Source organism: Bos grunniens, chromosome 10 (assembly GCF_055505025.1).
Source record: "Bos grunniens cultivar Pamir isolate PY7600 chromosome 10, Bosgru_T2T1.0, whole genome shotgun sequence".
Classification (NCBI taxonomy): Eukaryota; Metazoa; Chordata; class Mammalia; order Artiodactyla; family Bovidae; genus Bos; species Bos grunniens.
This window is the reverse complement of record NC_141174.1, coordinates 101,535,949-101,559,210: the sequence shown is the minus strand read 5'-3', so window position 1 is coordinate 101,559,210 and position 23,262 is coordinate 101,535,949. Positions and strand designations below refer to the sequence as shown.

At 41.1% G+C, this 23,262-nt stretch overlaps 1 protein-coding gene across 1 annotated transcript in view; it reads left to right on the top strand.

Moving 5' to 3' along the window:
* Window positions 1-23,262, top strand: part of MCC (MCC regulator of Wnt signaling pathway) — a 424,575-nt gene that overhangs the window by 83,100 nt on the left and 318,213 nt on the right. The window lies entirely within an intron of this gene.

Sequence of the window (23,262 nt, the reverse complement as noted above, 5' to 3'; positions counted from 1 at the left end):
GGAATAGAATTCCTGTTTTAGTGCTCTTTCAGCCCTTTTGTGTACAACAAGAGAAAGCCTCGTTATGGTGCTTTAATTCTTTAATGTCTAAGCCTTTCTTACAAGGAAAAGGCAGACCCCAGGTTCAGTACTTAGGATAAGTAACCATGTTTCACTAGAATGTAATTAATTTTTCAGTTGCCTTCTCCTTGTAGCAAGTGATATTTCCCATTAAGTGTCATTCAGTCACTAAGTTGTGTCCGACTCTTTGCAAGTGGGTTGCCATTTCCTTCTCCTTCTCCATCTCCTTCTCTGCCATTTCCTTGCAACCCACTCCAGTGTTCTTGCCTGGAGAATCCCAGGGATGGGGGAGCCTGGTGGGAGGCTGTCTATGGGGTTGCACAGAGTCGGACATGACTGAAGTGACTTAGCAGCAGCAGCAGCAGCAAACTGCAGCACACCAGGCTTCCCTGTCCTTCACTATATCCCAGAGTTTGCTCAAACTCATGTCCATTGAGTCAGTGATGCCGTCCAACCATCTCATTCTCTATCACCCCCTTCTCCTCCTGCCCTCAGTCTTTCCCAGAATCAAAGTCTCTTCCAATGAGTCAGCTCTTCGCATTAGGTGACCACAGTATTGGAACTTCAGCTTCAGTATCAGTCCTTCCAAATGAATATTCAGGGTTGATTTCCTTTGACTGGTTTGATCTCCTTGCAGTCCAAGGGACTCTCAAGAGTCTTCTCCAGCACTGGAGTTGGAAGGCATGAATCCTTCAGTGCTCAGCATTCTTTATGGTTCAACTCACATCTGTACATGACTACTGGAAAAACCTTAGTTTTGACTACAGGGACCTTTGTCAGCAAAATTATGGCTCTGCTTTCTAATACGCTGTCTAGGTTGGTCATAGCTTTTCTTCCAAGGAACAAATGTCTTAATTTCATGGCTACAGTCACTGTCTGCAGTGATTTTGGAGCCCAAGAAAATAAAGTCTGTCACTGTTTCCATTTTTTCCCCATCTATCCCCATGAAGTGATGGGACCAGATGCCATGATCTTCATTTTTTGAATGCTGAGTTTTAAGCCAGATTTCCACTCTCCTCTTTCATCTTCAGGCTCTTTAGTTCCTTTTTGTTTTCTGCCATTAAAGTGGTATTATCTGTATATCTGAGGTTACTGATATTTCTCCTGGCAATCTTGATTCCAGCTTATGAGTCATCTAGTCCAGCATTTCCCATGATGTACTCTGCAAATAAGTTAAATAAGCAGGGTGACAAGATACAGCCTTGACGCACTCCTTTCCTAATTTTGAACCAGCCCATTGTTCTATATCTGGTTCTAATGGTTGCTTTTTTCCTACATATAGGTTTCTCAGGAGACAGGTCAGGTGGTCTGGTATTTCTATCTCCTTAAGAATATTCCACAGTTTGTTGTGATCCACACATCAAAGGCTTTAACATAGTCAATGAAGCAGAAGTTGATGTTCTTTTGGAATTCATTTGTTTTTTCTATGATCCAGCAGATGTTGACAATTTGATCTCTGGTTCCTCTGCCTTTTCTAAATCCAGCTTGTACATCTGGGGAAGTTCTCAGTTCAAGTACTGTTGAAGCCTACCTTGGATGATTTTGAGCATGACCTTGCTAGCATGTGAAATGAGTGCAATTATGTGGTAGTTTGAACATTCTTTGGCATTGCCTTTCTTTGGGATTGGAATGAAAATTGACCTTTTCCAGTCCTGTGGCCACTGCTGAGTTTTCCAAACTTGCTGGCATATTGAGTGCAGCACTTTCACAGCATCATCTTCTAGGGTTTAAAATAGCTCAGCTGGAATTCCATCATCTCCACTAGCTTTGTTCATAGTGATGCATCCTAAGCCCCACTTGTGAATCCAGACACACTCAAGGGTGTCTGGCTCTAGATGAGTGATCACAATATCATGGTTATCCCGGTCATTAAGACCTTTTTTGTACAGTCCTTTTGTGTATTCTTTCTACCTCTTCTTAATATCTTCTGCTTCTGTTAGATCTTTGCCATTTCTGTCCTTTATTGTGCCCATCTTTGCATGAAATTTTCCCTTGCTGTGCTAAGTCGCTTCAGTTGTGTCCGACTCTGTGCAACCCCATGGACTGCAGCCCACCAGGCTCCTCCATCCACTGGATTCTCCAGGCAAGAATACTGGAGTGGGTTGCCATGCCCTTCTCCAAAATGTCCCCTTGGTATCTCCAGTTTTCTTAAGAGATCACTAGTTTTTTCCTTTCTATTGTTTTCCTCTATTTCTTTGCATTGTTCATCTAAGAAGGCTTTCTTCTCTCCCCTTGCTATTCTCTGGAACTCTGCATTCAGTTGGGTGTATCTTTCCCTTTCTCCTTTGCCTTTCGCTTCTCTTCTTTTCTTAGCTATTTGTAAGGCCTTCTCAGACAACCACTTTGTCATCTTGCATTTCTTTTCTTTGGGATGGTTTTGGTCACCACCTCCTGTACAATGTTACGAACCTCTATCTGTAGTTCTTCAGGCACTCTGTCTACCAGATCTAAGCCCTTGAATCTATTTGTCACCTCCATTGTATAATCATAAAGGATTTAGTTTAGGTCATACCTGAATGGTTTAGTGGTTTTCCCTACTTTCTTCAGTCTGAGTCTAAATTTTGCAATTCTTTGTCCATAGAATTTCCCAGGCAAGAATACTGGAGTGGGTAGCCATTCCCTTCTCCAGGGGATCTTCCTGACCCAGCAATAGAATCTGTGTCTCCTATATTGGTAGGCAAATTCTTTACTGCTGAGCATCCAGGGAAGCCCCAATGAAGTGATACCATGTATATATGTAAAGTATGTAGCACAGTGCCTTAAAAAATGAATGTACTAAAAATAGAGCTATTCCCCAGCTAACTAAACTCTTTAAAACTTCATCACTTATATCTAATTTCCTTCACAAATCTATCTCAATCCATCTCCCAACAGTGTGGTATCAATAGTTGGAAATCATCTGGTCCCCACCTCTTTATAATTGGTTTGCTTCCCTTTTGCCCTTGTATGATTTATACAGCACTTAGGTCTCCCTATGCATCTTGTGATATTTAAGCTGTATAAAATCTTATGCCCACAGACTGTGAATAAGAAGGCTGAAATTAGATTCTGATCATATTTTTCCTTTGGATATTCACAAAGTAGCTATGCAGTTTTTGGGTCCTCTGGGTGTCGTGAGATAGCCAACTTAATAATATACCTTTCCCCATTTGCATCGTCATCAACCCATCCACACTGGCATTGTTGAAGACATGTGGATTGTGTTAAAATTTACATGGTCATATGCTACCACTTCATTTTTTAACTCTGTGGAATGAAGGTTTCATGGAAAACATTTTGCTATAGAGTTGTGAATGTGCTTAGGAAGATTCGTGTCATACATCATGACAGCTCTTTCCCTATCATTGCCACATGCACTTGCCTCCTTATTTGAAGCACCTTCTTTAGCATCTGCCATGCACGTCCCTTTTTGGTATTCTTGTTCATGAAGACAACTGCTGGTACACCTGTATATGTTTGAGTGATAGCACATTTGATTAAATAGACATGCCCATTAGAATGACATATGCTGAAATAAATCTCCCAGTGTGTATTTTAAGATAACACAATAAACTCACTTTTGAGTTTATCAGCAAACTCAGAAATTGCAAGTCGACCCAAGAGTCTGTTAATTCCACATATGGCCCATTCCATGAAGGGAGATGTTTGAATACAGTTTTGTTTTGTTTTGTTTTTTAAAGTGGGTTAGCTGACAGAAAATTTAATTCATATGCTAAAGTGTGTCAGGCAGCTGAGCGCCAGCATTTGGTTCATCATTAGCTTAAATTGTGGGTTTAATCAAGTTCCTTCACTTAATCTGCATGTTTGTGTTCAAAACCTAGCATCCTGCTTTAAGAAAAGCCTACCTTTTATTTCTTTTGGATAGTCCCCAGTTTCCTGAAATCTGATGAAGACAGCCAGTGAAGTGAATCTAATTTGGGTGGTTGAATACTGAGGAGGAATCAGGGAGACCGCATGGAGTGTTGCTTTCATTAAAATAGCTTTGTCCACGAAGACATTTCACCATACTCTTGCATCTGTTCCAGTCTTATTTCCATTTTGCTCTTCTTATGTTAAAAAGGAATGCTATTAAAATGAAAACTTGGTTTTAGAAGTATATATATATACACAGGATCAAGGCAGCGGATTGGGTTGAATGCTGTTATTCAACAGATTTCGCATATTTGCCATGGAATGAGAAAGCAGTTCGGTGTACCCTCTTTGATACAAAGCCAGCACGTGTAATGGAGTTCATTTGTTCAGAGCTGGGCATCAGGTGTAATAGAATTATGCTGTGTGTTTATGTGACCCTGGCTTTTATATCCCTGTAGTTGCTCATTCATTCATTTTTTCAGATATAAATTAAAAAGTGGAGATTGTAGATTAGATGTGCCAGGGCTCATGTGGGCTATGTAAAATGTAGTTTCTCTCACTCTTGGAACTTACTGAATCATGACAGAAATATAAATGAGCTCTTAGAGCAATATTCAACCTTTACGAGAATTCATTTCCGTCAAGAGTAGGCAGTTGCCTCTGCTTGAAGATGAGGCCTGGAAATTTATCTTTTCTCTTGTTCTTTTTGTTGTTGTTGTTGTTATTGTTGTTTTAATTCAGTTAGCAATGCAAAGAACTTTAATATTCTCAAGTTACCTCTGTAACCTTTCAATTGTAAATATCACTGATATTAAGTAGATTCTCCCACTGGGTAGAAGCAGCAGCTTTGAGAGTATGCTTTGTTCCCAGCAGCAGCTAGGTATTAATACATCACAGGAGAAAGAATCCAGTCATCCTAATCAATCTTCTGTCATTTTTTTCTAAAGGTCAAAAGAAGAGCATTTGACCCCTCTGGATGCTATCAAAATTACTTACATACGTCAGCTTTGACCTTCTAAACTAGCTTTGTGCCACAGAATTTACTATTAAGTTGAACTATTTAAAACTGATGCTGTTTACTAATTTAATAAAGTTTAACCAAATACCTATAAGTCATTGAGCACTCACTAGATAAATAATTGTAAACAGCATAGGAAAAATATTCTCTGACTAACAAAAAAAGGCACAGTACCTTTGGGAACTGCTATTGAAGGAAAGTTTGCTGACACGGATATTGTTAGGAATTTGGGAATTTCCTAGCAGGGATGAGGACATAGGAATGAATGCAACAGAGCCGAGTTTGGGGTTTTATAATTTAACATCTTCTAATCCTCACCTTAAAAGAGCCTCTTCCAATAATAAGAATCACTAACTTTATTTCCAAAGAACATGAATACTGAATAGAGCTTATAATGTATTTCTTTTAAAAAGTTTTTTATTGCATGGTGGAGAACAAAGCTCACTGGCAGATTAAATCTGCAAACAGAGGGAAAGTAAAAATCAGAGACTATCATCAAGGCCAAAATGAGCCAAACCCTTGGAAGAGAACTAAGAAGATCCTGCAGAACCTTCATACTGACTCGTTGAAGTGAACATAATGGCCCAGTGGGACCAAATGTAGAGAGTTCAGAGTCCCGGTGAGGCACTTTCCTGGTCTGCTCATATGATCACTCAGCACCACTCAGAACCTTCTGGTGCATGCTGTGTGGGGCTGAACAAAACAGTTCTCTCAGATGGCACTGCTGGCACCCACAGCCCTCAGGTGCCCTCTCTCAGGAAAACAGTGTCCCCATAAAAATCTTTAGGACACAGAGTTACAATTATCCAACCTTCATTCTCAAGTCCATCCATGTTATAATCAGGAAAATGGCCCTTTGTTTGCCTATGGTATCATTTTAAAGGCCGCCTGCAAGGAGGTCAAACCAGTCCATCCTAAAGGAAATCAGTCCTGAATATTCATTGGAAGGACTGATGCTGAAGCTGAAGCTCCAATACTTTGGCCACCTGATGTGAAGAGCCGACTCATTAGAAAAGACGCTGATGCTGGGAAAGATTGAAGGCAGGAGGAGAAGGGGGCAACAGAGGATGAGATGGTTGGATGGCATCACTGACTCAATGGACATGAGTTTGAGCAAACTCTGGGAGATGGTGAAGGACAGGGAAGCCTGGTGTGCTGCAGTCCATGGGGTCGCAAAGAGTCGGACATGACTGAGTGACTAAACAAAAACAAAAAGGCATAATGAAGGCACATGATCTTTTGATTTTATTCCATCTTTTTTCCTGAAAGAGGAAAGATTCTTACATGACCCTCTTGTCAAGCTTTGAGAGAATCTAAAATATCTGTTTTGAAATACATGTATCTTCTCTCATACTATGGTTTCCACTAGAGGAAGCACAAAAACTTCCCAAACAATAGGAATCCAGGAAAATATCTGACTTCTGAATTGATCTCTAACTTCTGGACTTGGGGATGGGCTTCCACACAGGAAGGTACCCTGGATCTCTCCCCCTTGTTCACCTCCCATTTCTAGGTTGTCTCCAACCCAGCTACGTGCTCAGCCATCAGTGTCAGATATGACAGAAACTTTCAGGTCAGAAGAGAAACTGTAATTTCCTCAAGCACATCTTACTTCCAGTGTGTGTAATTTGGCCCCTGGAGAAATAGATATTCTTTCTCTACACATCTAAAACACATTGTCCATGTATCTCTGGGCCAGCAAATGTGTCTCTTTTTCATGTCTACCTCCCCTACTAGATGGTGAGCAGATCAAGGAACAGAGACCTCTGTTTGTGTCTCTCCAGGACCTATTAGATTGCTTGGCTCAGGCTCATTCATTCATTTTATCTCAAAATCATATATTCATTCTAAATTGGAGCCTCTTAATCATGAAAGATGATGCTATGAAGTTGCTACACTCAATATGCTAGCAAATTTGGAAAACTCAGCAGTGGCCACAGGACTGGAAAAGGTCAGTTTTCATTCCAATCCCGAAGAAAGGCAATGCCAAAGAGTGTTCAAACTACCGCACAATTGCACTCATCTCACACGCTAGTAAAGTAATGCTCAAAATTCTCCAAGCCAGGCTTCAGCAATACGTGAACCATGAACTTCCAGATGTTCAAGCTGGTTTTAAAAAAGGCAGAGGAACCAGAGATCAAATTGCCAACATCCGCTGGATCATGGAAAAAGCAAGTGAGTTCCAGAAAAACATCTATGTCTGCTTTATTGACTATGCCAAAGCCTTTGACTGTGTGGATCACAAAAAACTGTGGAAAATTCTTCAAGAGATGGGAATACCAGACCACCTGACCTGCCTCTTGAGAAACCTATATGCAGGTCAGGAAGCAACAGTTAGAACTGGACATGGAACAACAGACTGGTTCCAAATAGGAAAAGGAGTACGTCAAGGCTGTATATTGTCACCCTGCTTATTTAACTTCTATGCAGAGTACATCATAAGAAATGCTGGGCTGGAAGAAGCACAAGCTGGAATCAAGATTGCTCGGAGAAATACCAATAATCTCAGATAAGCAGATGACACCACCTTTATGGCAGAAAGTGAAGAGGAACTAAAGAGCCTCTTGATGAAAGTGAAAGAAGAGAGTGAAAAAGTTGGCCTAAAGCTCAACATTCAGAAAACTAGGATCATGGCATCTGGTCCCATCACTTCATGGCAAATAGATGGGGAAACAGTGGAAACAGTGTCAGACTTTATATTTTGGGGCTCCAAAATTTCTGCAGATGAGCCATGAAATTAAAAGACACTTACTCCTTGGAAAGAAAGTTATGACCAACCTCGATAGCATATTGAAAAGCCAGAGACATTACTTTGCCAACAAAGGTCTGTCTAGTCAAGGCTATGGTTTTTCCATTGGTCATGTATGGATGTGAGAGTTGGACTGTGAAGAAAGCTGAACACTGAAGAATTGATGCTTTTGAACTGTGGTGTTGGAGAAGACTCTTGAGAGTCCCTTGGACTGCAAGGAAATCCAACCAGTCCATTCTAAAGGAGATCAGTCCTGGGTGTTCATTGGAGGGACTGATGCTAAAGCTGAAGCTCCAATACTTTGGCCACTTAATGCGAAGAGTTGACTCATTGGAAAAGACCCTGATGCTGGGAGGGATTGGGAGCAGGAGGAGAAGGGGACAACAGAGGATGAGATGGCTGGATGGCATCACTGACTCAATGGACGTGAGTCTGAGTGAACTCCGGGAATTGGTGATGGACAGGGAGGCCTGGCGTGCTGCGATTCATGGGGTTGCAAAGAGTTGGACACGACTGAGCAACTGAACTGAACTGAATAAAGGTTCATTGAATAAATGACTGGATGAAGGATATCCTTGTTTTAAAGCTAGCTTGAAAAATTCATGGGCATGTGTTCCCCCCACCAGTGCACCAGCCCCAAACACATGTATACCTGTGGCAGATCCATTTCGATATTTGGCAAAACTAATACAATATTGTAAAGTTTAAAAATAAAATAAAAATAAAAAAATAAAATTAAGTTAAATTAAAAAAAAAAAGTCACAGAGAAATTAAAGTAAAAATGAAGGGAAAGATATCAGGTAAATTTGACCAAAAGGAATATAACTTTTGTGCTTCAATTTTAGATGAAGCAGAATTCAAGAAAATAAAACATTAAATTGGAAAAAAAATGAAGAAAAAAAAAATTCATGGGCAAATTACAACGGGTTTGTGTGAGAAACTTCATACACACTCCAAAGCTAGGTAGGCGCAGGAGAGGAACCACTGTTTTTGCCATCGTATAACCACTCAGTAGTTCACACAGTTGTTTGGACCAAATCTCAAGCCGTTTGAGTGTTCTACAAGGCTGCTGCTTGCTCCAGTCACTGCCTGTCAGTCTGGCCTCATTGCTTTGCATTCCCCTCTTTCTTGCCATGTTCCAGCCTTACTGGTCTTACAGTGACTCAAAGTCTGAACTACTTCCCTGCAAGCCTTTGCACAGGCCACTCCAGTGACCTAAACAACTCTTACCCACTCTGCACCTAGTTAATTTCTGCGCATCCTTTAGATCTTTGCTTATATGTCTCTTCCTTAAAGAAGTGTTCTTTGACCTCCCCTCCCTACCCAGTCTAGGCTGGATCTAGTTTTCACATGCTTTCGTTTCTGTATTCATGTCCTTCAGAACACATACTTCAGCTTGTGAATTCATGTTCATTTTTATGATTAAGTGGTATGTCACTTATCTGTTGCCACATAATGCTGTGTAATGAAACACCACAAAATCTCATTGGCAGTCAACAATGAGTTTATTGCTCATGTACTTGGGGTCAGCTGCAGGCTGGCAGGGCAACTGTTGTTCTTAGCTCTAGAAGCTAGATTTGCTCATATAGTTGGGGATGGGATCAGCCGGCTGACTGCTGTTCTGAGCCTCCATTTGGGTGACGGGGACAAGTGCTCACATGTCTGTTATCCTCCAGAAGGCAGCCTCAGGCATCTCCTGTCAGTGGAAGATGCACAAGAGAAAACAGGAAGGCCTCTTGAGGTGGCACGGGCGCACTGTTACTTGTGGCTTATTCTAGTGGGCCCAAATTGAGTTACACAGACAAGTCCAGAATGGGGGGGTGACGGGGTGGGGGTCACTGCAACGTTATAGACAAAGACATGTTTCCAAGGATTTGTGAAGATGGAGGGCCACCTTTGTGTTCTATCACAGTGTGACTCTGGGATCAATTGAGGGCAGCTGTGGCATCACTTGATATTTCTCCTGGCAATCTTGATTCCAGCTTGTGCTTCATCCAGCCCAGCATTTCTCATGATGTATTCTGCATATAAGTTAAATAAGCAAGGTAACAATATATAGCCTTGACATACTCTTTTTCCAGTTTGGAACCAGTCTGCTGTTCCATGTCTGGTTCTAACTATTGCTTCTTGACCTGCATACAGACTTCTTAGGAGGCAGGTCAGGTGGTCTGGTATTCCCATCTCTTTAAGAATTTTCCACAGTTTGTTGTGATCCACACAGTCAAAGGCTTTAGTCAATGAAGCAGAAGTAGATGTTTTTCTGGAACTCTCTTGCTTTTTCGATGATTAAACGGATGTTGGCAATTTGATCTCTGGTTGCTATGCATTTTCTAAATCCAGCTTGAACATCTGGAAGTTCTCAGTTCCCTGTGCTATACAGTAGGTCCTCATTGCTTATCTGTTTTACATATAATAGTGTGTATCTGCTTTCTGAATGTTGAGTTTTAAGCCATCTTTTTCCTGTATGGATGTGAGAGTTGGACTCTAAGGAAAGCTGAGCACCAAAGAACTGATGCTTTTGAACCATGGTGTTGAAGACTCTTGAGAGTCCCTTGGACTGCAAGGAGATCCAATCAGTCCATCCTAAAGGAGATCAGTCCTAGGTGTTCATTGGAAGGACTGATGTTAAAGCTGAAACTCCAATACTTTGGCCACCTGATGCAAAGAACCAACTCATTGGAAAAGACCCTGATGCTGGGAAAGATTGAAGGCAGGAGGAGGAGAAGGGGATGACAGTGGATGACATGGTTGGAGGGCATCACCGACACGATGGACATGAGTTTGAGTGAACTCCGGGAGTTGGTGATGGACAGGGAGGCCTGGCATGCTGCAGTCCATGGGGTCACAAAGAGTCAGACACGACTGACTAAACTAAACTAAACTAAAGAGATGATGACATCTGTTTAGTCACCTTTATATTGCTAATACCTAGCAAGATGCATGAACATTGTAGTTGATGATTAAATATTTCTTGAATATGAAAAGACATTAATTTGATGTCATTGTTAATTTGTCATAATTAATTTGATGTCATTTGATATCATCTCAAGATTCTAGAGAAATGTTCACTTTTAAAGGAGGTTCCTACCTTAAGATGAGTAAAATAAATTATTTTTAAAATTGTTGTCCATTTATTGCTCTTCAAATTCCCAAATTCCTCCAAATAACAGCTGTCTGCTCTTACAGTTAGTGTTTAGGTCCCAGGACATTCATTTCCATCTCTATCATTGGTGCCAGATAATGAGGGGTGGAAAATAATTCGAAATTAAAAGAGTTAAGCATCACCTGTGTGCAGAAAGGGGTAAAAAACTTAGTATTGGGGGGATTTTCCTGGCGGTCCAGTGGTTGAGACTCCACACCCCCAATGTAGGGTACGTGGGTTTGATGCCTGGTCAGGGAATTAGGATCCCACATGCCATGTTTCATGGCCAAAAAAAAAAAATTAATATTTTGGATGTGAGGGGATAATATGGGTATTTTCTGATTAGTGTGGACCATGGTCTTTTCATGTCTCCTCATGTACCATAGACTTTTAGGTACAGACTCCGAAGGGCCAAGAAGAGGTTGATGGCACTTTCAGAGAGTTGTGTTCCTAATAACCAGGAAAATAAGTCAAATATTTTGGTTAGTTCTGGAAAATGAAATCGTAAAAGGATCAATATGAGAAAGAAACACAAGCAGGAAGGAACTGTGCCAGAAAGGGCGACTGGCATTGTCCAGAGTGTGGAACATTCAATGGGTTTCATATTCTGAGAGTGGTAAAGGGGATGCTGATTCAAATGCTGTTAGGAAATCCTTTGAGTACAGTCAGTGTTTAATGGAACCATGTAATTTGGTATCTATAATAACTTCAATATTTGATTCTGCCTTCATTTAATAAATATGACCTCTTTTCTCCAGGGGTAATATTCAAAATACCTGACAATGGGGACCAGCCATAGCAATGGAGGGATATTCAAGAGCCCTTGATTGTCCAAGCGTTAGTCCTGTAGCTGCTGCTAAATGGTGGAGAGGTCTGGGGGTTTCTAGAAGTAGGAATGGGGCAGCCTAGGCACAGCTGTTCAGGGTGTGGGCACTCTCTGTTTTGGGGCAGTAGTTATTTACCAACTGGAACAGAATTGTTTCTGTTTTCTAATACCGACACAGCCATATGACTCCTGGTCTTCCATTTACTTGAGTTCACCATTATACCCCTAAGCCTTTTTTGGAGCCAGCAGGGCCAGAAATGGGAAGGATTTCAGAGGAGAGGAAGATCAAGACCCAGACAATAACCATAGGCAAGCATGTAGAGAACTTGAAACCCACATACATTGTTGGTGAGAACATGCAGTGGTGTGGCTATTTGGGAAACAGTTTGGTATTTCCATGGTGACTCAGCTGGTACAAAATCAGCCTGCAATGCGTTCAATCCCTGGGTTGGGAAGATCCCCTGGAGAAGGGAACAGCCACCCACTCCAGTATTCTGGCCTGGAGAATTCCATGGACTATCCATGGGTCGCAAAGAGTTGGACACGACTGAGCAACTTTGAGTTTCACTTGGTACTTCCTCAAAATGTTAAACATAGAGTTTCCAAATTACCAAGCAGCTCCATCCCTAGGCATGTACCTAAGAGAACTGAAAACATGCATACACAAAAACATGCTCACAGATGTTCATGGCAACATTATTCATAATTGCCCTCAAAATGGAAACAAATATCCATCAACTGATGAATGGAAAAACACAATGTGATATGACCATGCAATGGAATATTATTTGGCAATAAAAAGGAATGAAATACTGATACATGTTACAATATGGATAAATCTTGAAAATATTAGGCTAAGTGAACAAAGGCAGATATAAGGTGCCACGTACTTGTTTTATTTCATTTGTATGAAGTGTCCAGAATGGGCAAATCCATAGAGACACAAAGTAAATTAGTGGCTGGGATGAAGAAAGGGCTAAAGATCTAGAAGAGGAGATGAAGGAGAAAGGAGCTGAAAATGATGGCAGTTATTTGACTGGAAACTGTGATTCCATTTACAGAAATGTACAAGCTCAATTTAACCTGGGTTTTGGTGGACCGTAATAAGTTTAGTTTTAGATGTGCTTTGTGGTGACGACAAGACTTAAAAGTGTCTGATAGTCATGTGAAGAAACATTAACTGGTGTATAAATAAAGATTGTGGCTGGACATGCCAATTAAAGAGCACTTTCTCAGAAGGGAAAGTTTGAACTCACGTGGCAATCTTTTTTTTTTTCTCAGCATAGTAGTCTTGCAGAACAGTTGAGGATGGTAAGGTGTCTGCCTACAATGCGGGAGACCCAGGTTCGATCCCTGGGTTGGGAAGATCCTCTGAAGAAGGAAATGGCAACCCACTCCAGTACTCTTGCCTGGAAAATCCCATGGACAGAGGAGCGTGGTAGGCTACAGTCCATGGGGTCACAAAGAGTCAGACACGACTGAGCGACTTCACTTGGTCTTGGTATTGGGAGAGGGAAGGTGACTTATCAAGACAGGCAGAGCCTGTTCCTTGTGGCTCAGAGTGCTCCTCTAGGAAATCTTTACCAAAATGCCCAGCCAGTACCACTTGGTGGACTCGAAGTCCAGGGTGATGGCTTTTCCCAGTCTGTCTCTCCGATCTTCCATCTTCATCTGTCAGCTTGGGACAATGACAGGAGAACCGCCTTCTTGGTCATAGGTCTGTGAGACATTATATTATATTAATTCCTTCTTTGCCCCTTTTGGGCAGCTGCTGCAACATATTCTAACTAAAAGAGAAAAGGAATGATGCTGGTTTAGCCTCCCAAAGAGCTCCAGAAATAACAGTGGCAGGCATTTGGAATTGATTTAATCTAAGCAAGTTCTCAAAAATTTATACATCTATTTTCATGCATCTATTTAATATATATTTTTCTTCTTCCTTTCCAGAAGATTGCCATATTCAAGTACTCCTGGGAGGATTTAAGACTTTTTTTTTTTTACTTCCTTGGATTTCCAAATCCCTAGTCTCCCCTAATTATTTTTCCTTTCATAGTTTGTTGTTGTTGTTCAGTCGCTAAGTTGTGTCCAACTCTTTGCAACCCCATGAACTGCAGCACACCAGCCTTCCCTGTCCTTCACCATCTCCTAGAGTTTGTTCATACTCATATTCATTGAGTTAGTGATGCCAACCAACCATCTCCTCCTCTGTGGCCCCCTTCTCCTCTTGGCCTTAATCTTTCCCAGCATGCAAGCCCCTGTGAATCTGAACTAGGAATTCCCCACTGATAATGTCAGGGATGTTGATGCCAAGTGATTCTAGGCTAGTAGAATGCCTAGGCTAGGCTGGGTGTGAGGCAGTCCGTGAATGTAATTAACAAGATGAAAAACACCACAGGGATACTTCCTGTGTTTGAGTTATATTTGTATTGAAAAGGCTGGTTTTTTGTTCTGTGTGTGAGGTTTAATCTGGAAATAGTTTTCAAGTATTTCCTTTCTTAGAGATTTTTTTTCTTTTTTCTTTTGTTTAAGTATAGTTGACTTACAGTGTTGTGTTAATTTCTGCTATACAGCAAAGTGACTCAATTATACATATATATATATATATATATATATATATATACACACACACATTCTTTTTATGTTCTTTTCCATTATGGTTTATCACAGGATTTTGAATATACTTCCGTGCTGTACAGTAGGACCTTGTTGTTTATCCATCCTGTATATACTAGCTTGCATCTGCTAACCCCAGACTCCCAACCCACGCCTCCCCTTTGGCAACCACAAGTCTGTTTTCTGTGAATATATTTCTGTTTCATATATAGATTCCTCTGTGCCATATTTCATATGTAACATATAAGTGATAGCATATGGTATTTGTCTTTCTGTTTCTGACTTCACTTAGCATGATAATCTCTAGTTCTATCTATATTGCTGCAAATGGCATTATTTCATTCTTGTTTCTGTCTGAATAGTTTTCCATTGTATATATGCACCATATCTTCTTTAGCCATTCATCTGTCGATGGACATTAGGTTGTTTCTGTGTCTTGGCTATTGTGAGTAGTGCTGCTAGAATATTGGGGTGCATGTATTTTTTGAATCACATGGTTTTTTCTAGATACAGCAGTAGGATTGCTGGATCATATGTTAATTCTATTTTTAGTTTTTAGAGGAACCTCCATACTGTTTTCCACAGTGGCTGCACCAATTTACACTTCCACTAACAGTATAGGAGGGTTATCTTTTCTCCACACGTGTTCTGTTATTTGTTGACTTTTGATGGCCATTCTGACTGGTGTGAGATGGTACCTCATTATAATTTTGATTTGCATTTCTCTAATAATTAGCAATGTTCAGCATCTTTTCACCTGCATGTGCCCCTTGGTCATCTGTATGTCTTCTTTGGAAAAATATCTGTTTAGATTTTCTGCCCATTTTTCAATTGGGTTTTTGTTGTTGTTGTTGAGTTGTATGAACTCTTTACGTATTTTGGAAATTAAGCCCTGGTCAGTCTGATCGTTTACAAATATTTTCAGTCTGTAGGTTGTCTTTCATTTTGTTTATAGTTTCCTTTATTGTACAAAAGCTTATAAGTTTGATTAGGTCCTATTTGTTTATTTTTGTTTTTATTTCTATTGCTTTGGGAGACTGACTAAACATTGGTATGATTTATGTCAGAGAATGTTTTACCTATGATCTCTTCCAGGAGTTTTATGGTGTCATGTCTTATGTTTAAGTCTTTAAGCCATTTTGAGTTTATTTTTGTGTATTGTGTGAGAGTGACCTCATTGATTGGACGTTGCAACTGTCCAACTGTCCAACTTGCCCAACATTACTTGCTAAAGAGACTGTCTTTTATCCAATATATGCTCTAGGCTCCTTTCTTGAAGTTTAATTGACCATAGGTGTGTGGAATTTTCTTAGCAAATTTTAAACACAGATGAACCAAATTATCTGCCGCAGTCCATCTGTTTCACAGCAGTAAGTCACTGAGTCTAAAAGCAATATAGCTGATTTCATAAACAGTAAGGTAAAGACCCAGAACGATGGAATAGTTATCCGTTTAGGGAGGGGTCCACAGTGCTAACAACATAGAATCTGTAATCTTAGCTAAGGAATTCCAAGATAAGTTGACTGAAGGGGCATAATAAAGGGAGAAAAGCTCAGAAGTAGAAGTTAGGACAGGTTCATGATATCATCAGATGGTTCAGGTGTAGTGAGACTTTGGGTAAAATGCTTCTCAAAAGTTATCTCCATGTGCTCTTTCAACTTTTTTACCTCCTCAGTTCAGTTCAGTTCAGTTGAGTCACTCAGTCGTGTCCGACTCTTTGTGACCCCATGGATTACAGCACACCAGGCCTCCCTGTCCATCACCAACTCCCAGAGTTTACTCAAACTCAACGTCCATTGAGTCAGTGATGCCATCCAGCCATCTCATCCTCTGTCATCCCCTTTACCTCCCACCTTCATTTTCCCCAGCATCAGGGTCTTTTCCAATGAGTTGGTTCTTCGCATCAGGTGGCCAAAGTATTGGAGTTTCAGCTTCACCATCAGTCTTTCCAATGAATATTCAGCACTGATTTCCTTTTGGATGGACTGATTGGATCTCCTTGCAGTCCAAGGGACTCTCAAGAGTTTTCTCCAACACCACAGTTCAAAAGCATCAGTTCTTCAGTGCTCAGCCTTCTTTATAGTCCAACTCTCACATCCATACATGACTACTGGAAAAACCATAGCTTTGACTAGGCGGGCCTTTGTTTGCAAAGTAATGTCTTTGCTTTTTAATATGCTGCCTACTACTACTACTAAGTCGCTTCAGTCATGTCTGACTCTGTGTGACCCCATGAACTGCAGCCCACCAGGCTTCTCCATCCATGGGATTCTCCAGGCAAGAACATTGGAGTGGGTTGCCATTTCCTTCTCCAATGCATGAAAGTGGAAAGTGAAAGTGAAGTCGCTCAGTCGTGTCCGACTCTTAGCGACCCCATGGACTGCAGCCTACCAGGCTCCTCCATCCATGGGATTTTCTGGGCAACTGTACTGGAGTGGGGTGCCATCGCCTTCTCCCAATATGCTGCCTAGGTTGGTCCTAACTTTTCTTCCAAGGAGTAAGCATCTTTTAATTTCATGGCTGCAGTCACCATCTGCAGTGATTTTGGAACCCCAAAATATGAAGTCTCTCACTGTTTCCACTGTTTCCCCATCTTTTTGTCATGAAGTGATGGAACCAGATGCCATGATCTTAGTTTTCTGAATGTTGAGTTTTAAGCCAACTTTTCCACTCTCCTCTTTTACTTTCATCAAGAGGGTTTTAGTTCTTCTTTACTTTTGGCATAAGGTTGGTGTCATCTGCTTATCTGAGGTTATTGATATTTCTCCCGGAAATCTTGATTCCAGCTTGTGCTTCATCCAGTCCAGAATTTCTCATGATGTAATCTGCACATAAGTTAAATAAGCAGGGTGACAAGATACAACGTTGACGTACTCCTTTTCTTATTTGGAACCAGTCTGTTGTTCCATGTCCAGTTCTAACTGTTGCTTCCTGACCTGCATACAGATTTCTCAGGAGGCAGGTCAGATGGTCTGGTATTTCTGTCTGTTTAAGAATTTTCCACAGTTTGTTGTGATCAAAGTCAAAGGCTTTGGTTGTAGTCAATAAAGCAGAAGTAGATGTTTTTCGGGAATTCTCTTGCATTTTCAATGACTGAACAGATGTTGGCAATTTGATCTCTGGTTCCTCTGCCTTTTCTAAATCCAGCTTGAACATCAGGAAGTTCACGGTTCACATATTATTAAAGCCTGGCTTGGAGAATTTTGAGCGTTATTTTTGCTAGCATGTGATATGAGTGCAATTGTGCAATAGTCTAAGTATTCTTTGGCATTGCTTTTCTTTGGGATTGGAATGAAAATTAACCTTTTCCAGTCCTGTGGCCACTGCTGAGTTTTCCAAATTTTCTGGCATATTGAGTGCAGCACTTTCACAGCATTATCTTTTAGGATGTGAAATAGCTCCACTGGAATTCATCACCTCCACTAGCGTTGTTCAAAGTGATGCTTCCTAAGGCCCACTTGACTTCACACTCCAGGATGTCTGGCTCTAGGTAAGTGAGCACACCATTGTGATTATCTGGGTCATGAAGATGTTTTTTATAGAGTTCTTCTGTGTATTCTTGCCACCTCTTCTTAATATCTTCTGCTTCTGTTAGGTCCCTACCATTTTGGTCCTTTATTGAGCCCATCTTTGCATGAAATATTCCCTTGGTATCTCTAATTTTCTTGAAGAGATCTCTTGTCCTTCCCATTCTATTGTTTTCCTCTATTTTTTTTTTTTTATTTTTAAACTTTACATAATTGTATTAGTTTTGCCAAATATCAAAATGAATCCGCCACAGGTATACATGTGTTCCCCATCCTGAACCCTCCTCCCTCCTCCCTCCCCATACCATCCCTCTGGGTCGTCCCAGTGCACTAGCCCCAAGCATCCAGTATCATGCATTGAACCTGGACTGGCATCTCGTTTCATACATGATATTTTACATGTTTCTTTGCATTGGTTACTGAGGAAAGTTTTCTTATCTCTCCTCGCTATTCTTTGGAACTCTGCATTCAAATGGGTATATCTTTCCTTTTCTCCTTTGCTGTTAGCTTCTCTTCTTTTCTCAGCTATTTGTAAGGCTTCCCAGACAACCATTTTGCCTTTTTGCATTTCTTTTTCTTGGGGATGGTCTTGATCCCTGCCTCGTGTATAATGTCATGAACCTCTGTCCATAGTTCTCCATTCATATTTTTACCTCCTAGTCACTATTCAATCCACACTAATCTAGCTACTATCTATTTCCATCACTTACTGAAATTGCTCCTCTCAAGGTCCCCAGTAATGTCCAATAGCAAAGGACACTTCTTTGTTGTCACTTTCTCAAACTCTCAGCAGCATTTCACATAGGTTGCAACTTTCCTTGACACCCTGGTCTCTTGGCATCGATGATGTCACATCTTCACTTTTTTCTTGATCTTCCTTGCTAGATTCTCTTCCTCTATCCTCTGGAAATATTGGAGCATCTCAATGATAAGTCCTAGGGCTGCATCTTTGTACTCACTCTGTCCCTAGGTGATCCCCTGTGTTCTCATGACTTTCAACATCAATTCTAATCTATATGCTGCTGACTTCCAAATCCATTTGTCTAACTTGACTCTCCCCTGAACCCCAAAGTCATTTATCCAGCTGCTATTGGCATCCTCATGGATGTCAAATAGGAATCTCCAATTTAATGTGTCTAAAAATAGAACCCTTGGATTTCGCTGGTGGTACAGTGGGTAAGAATCGGTCTGAGAAGGCAAGGGACACGGGTTAGACCCCTGGTCCGGGAAGATTCCACATTTTGCAGAGCAGCTAAGCCTGCGAGCCACAAGGACTGAAGCCCGTGGGCCTAGAACCTGTGCTCCACAATTAGAGAAACCACTGCAGTGAGAAGCCAGTATGCTGAAAGGGAGAGAGCAGCCCAGCTTGCTGCTTAAGAGACTTGGACTAGAGAAAGTCCAAGCACAGCAACGCAGACCCAGTGCAACCAAAAATAAATAAGTAAATAATAAAAAATAGAACCCTTGATTCCCCTAAACCTAGTCCTTCTCCACACCCAATTGTTCAACCACCACATTGATCATCTGATTCCTCTCTTTGTTTCATTACCTCCATCCAGTCATTCGCTGAGTTTGGGTCAGTTTTACCTAAATAATATATCTCAAGTTCATTCATTTTTTACCATCTTCATTGATTTTACTGAGTTTCAAGCCATAGGCATCCTCTGACAACCAAAATAGCTTTTAACAAGTTTCTTTGTTCTACTGATTTTATGATGCAACAACCCATTCTTACATAAAGGCAAGATTGTCCTTTTTTGGCTTTCTTATTATGAAGATTTTCAAACATATGCAAGTGGACAGAGTAGTATGAGCTCCCATACACTGTCACCCAGTTTTAAGAGTTATCAATTCATGCCAGTCTGTTTCATTGAAAACCCCATTGATTTCCTTGCCTCCTTAGGATTTTGACACAAATCCCAACTATTGTATCATTTTATCCCTAAATATTTCATATATATATGTATAAGATAAAAACTCAAAGTAAACACAAGACTATTAAAATTTTTTAAGCATTAATAATTTTAAATTGCATAAAATATTCAAAAAGTATATTTCTGAATATCTTATAAGTATCATATTATTTTACAGTCAGTGTATTTGAGTCAAGACTCCAATAAGGAGCACATATTGCAACTGGTTGATATGTCTATAGGGTTCTCCTTCCATTAATATCTCATCCACTTGCTTTTTTCTCCCCCATTACAATTTACTTATTCAAGAAACCAGATTGTCCTGTAGAGTTATGGTCTGAATTTGCTGACTGTTTCTCTGTGGCTAATGTAACATATTCCTTCTGCTAGATCAGATCAGATCAGATCAGTCGCTCAGTCATGTCCCACTCTTTGCAACCCCATGAATCACAGCACGCCAGGCCTCCCTGTCCATCACCAACTCCCAGAGTTCACTCAAACTCACGTCCATCGAGTCGGTGATGCCATCCAGCCATCTCATCCTCTGTCGTCCCCTTCTCCTCTTGCCCCCAATCCCTCCCAGCATCAGAGTCTTTTCCAGTGAGTCAACTCTTCGCATGAGGTGGCCAAAGTACTGGAGTTTCAGCTTTAGCATCATTCCTTCCAAAGAAATCTGCTAAAATGTCTTCACAGGTGGTATTTTATTTTTCCATCGGAAGTCATGTGTTTGCACGTCTTATGATGTTAGTAGCATTGTGCTTTATGCCTAAATGATTAATTCAGTAGATGTTGCAAAGTAGGGATATTCTATCAATTTTTCATTTATTTGTAGGAATACTCATATAAAGGAGGAACTTTCTTTTGTCTACTTTTTAAAGTTTGTATAGGACTAGATTTATCTTTTAAAAACATAAATTGGATCATATCTTTGCCCTGCTTAAAGTCTTCATGTGACAGCTCTATGGCCAACACACACACGCACTGCATGGGCTGGCTCCTCCATCGTTCTTTCATCACATTCCATCGTAGTATCTACCGTTTTGTTGAAATTTAAATTAAAACTTGAAGGTTATTGGAAAGGTCAGCCCTTCTCTGCCTCAGGATTTTTGTACTTGCTCGTCCTTCTGCCTGGCCACCTTCCCCTGCTTTCTGCCTAGTGGGCTCCTTCTTGACCTTCATGTTGAAATGAACTCACCTCATCAAGGCCTTCTCTGGCTACTTTCTTTAAGGGGCCTGCTGTCCCTCATCATAGCTCCTGTTTAATTCCTTTATAGCATCCACCACAAGCTATAATTCTCTTCTTTATTTATGGATCATTTTCCACCAAGAATGCCAGCTGTGTAAAAGCAAGAATTTTTCTGTCCCATACAGCACTGAGTCCCAAAGCACGGCACGATGTCTGGCACACAGTGGATGCACTTCTTTTTTAGAAGCAACACCACAAACCTGCTGCATATCCTCACCTATATAAGTGGAAGGCAGGGATGAGCTAGGTGATTTTTTTTCCAGGTTTTTAACATTGTTCTCTGAGGACACAGAGACCAAGACAAACATCATCTAGCGAAGTGCTTCCTGAATGATTTATGTCGTGCCACCTAGAGCAAATGATGTCTGATGGGGCAGGCCACTGAGGCTGGCTGGAGGCCTCAGCCTGGGAGTCAGCCCTGGCTCCAGGCCTGGCTTGATGACTGAACAGAGCACTAGAGGAATTGAGTTAGGGAAAGCATTTTTGAACTCATGGGAGTGGGCTTATAGATTTAGGGCAGGAAATTCTTCTGAGTGTATGCTTTGAGGGTTCCCTGACTTTATTGACTCTCAGGGACCTAGAGGAGTGGGACTCCCTGCATCTCCACAGGGTTCTGAAGTCCCTTTTTCCCTTGGAAAGTCCCTGTCTTCTTCAGGAAATCCCGCGAGTTTTGCCCTATTTCAAAGCATCCTCTTTTACAATGCAAATACTTCGGGCTTTCTTGAGATGATTATGAATATTTTTCACCTTCTTATGAATTAGCTTTAATAGGATGCTTTCTTCCTAAAAATATGAGGACACTGACCCAGTTTCATTCTTGTCTACAGTAATATTTTGATAGTAGAAATTCCCAGCCTGATTCCTAACTAAGAGGAAAACAAACAAATAAAAAACCCACAAAACACTTAAACTATGCAAAACAAAACTTCATTTCGTGGAATCTTAGATTGGAAGAAAACTGATTTGGACTCTCCCTGACTACTGAAGCTATACTCTACACGTCACTGGCTTTCAGTGTGGCCCACCAGGGTTGAACCTACGCTGAACAAGCTCAGGGGAGAGGATCTCAACTCCAGTGTTCTCCGTGCCCTGACAGCTTACAGGCAGTTCTCTCGTCTTCTTGTTCCTTTTTTTTTTTTTAAATTTTATTCATTTATTTACATTTTTGGCTTCGCTGGGTTTTTGTTGCTGCAAGAGGACTCTCTCTAGTTGCGGCCAGTGGGGGCTCCTTTCCAGTGGCAGTGCGCGGGCTCCTCAGAGCACAAACTCAAGGGTGCATTGGCTCAATAGTTGTGATGCTTGGGCTTTGTTGCTTCGAGGCATGTGGAATCTTCCAGGACCAGGGATGGAACCTGTATCTCCTGCATTGATTGGCAGGTGGATTCTTAACCCCTGGACCACCACGGAGGTCTGGTCTTCCTGTTCTTAAAGTAAAATTGCTAAGTTCTCACTGGTTTTCATTGCTGCTGCTGCTGCTGCTAAGTCGCTTCAGACGTGTCCGACTCTGTGCAACCCCATAGACGGCAGCCCACCAGGCTCCCCCATCCCTGGGATTCTCCAGGCAAGAATACTGGAGTGGGTTGCCATTTCCTTCTCCAATGCATGAAACTGAAAAGTGAAAGTGAAGTCGCTCAGTCGTGTCCGACTCTTAGTGACCTCATGGACTGCAGCCCACCAGGCTCCTCCATCCAGGGGATTTTCCAAGCAACAGTAGTGCTCCACAATCATACAGAGGAAGTTGGATTGCTCTTCAAACAAATGCTATTAGTTACCATGTAACTAAAGTCTTCTCTTTACAAGTCTATAAATTCTCCAGCTCTCCCAACTGTTTCTGGGCTCCTTGGAAGGAGCAACTGAAATCTCCTTCTCTCCAAGCCTACTTCAAAACTAAGCTCATGATTTTTGTCCTTGGCCTTTTCATTCCCTCTTTTTTCAGGAACTTTGCTTCATCTTCCTTTCTTTCTCTATCTCCAGGGTTTCCCTTAGCCCCAGGCTACAGATATGTTTATTCTAGCTTCTACTCAACATTGCTTACCTACCTGAAGAAACTATCCCATCTCTCGATTTCCTGTCACCACCAAATTTATGGAAAGAGTAGTACATGTTTACTGCCCTAGTTCCTCTCCATTCCTTATGATAATCTGCAGTCTGTCTCCTGGGCTTGGTAGACATTTATCTTTGAAGGACATTTAATGTCTTTGATTAATGTCTCTTTTATCGTCTTCAGGCTTCTCCCCCGTCTATAACATGTAATATTGATGCTGTCCCTTCTATCTTGACATTTCCCTTAGGCTCCCAGACTCAGAGTTCTCCTGG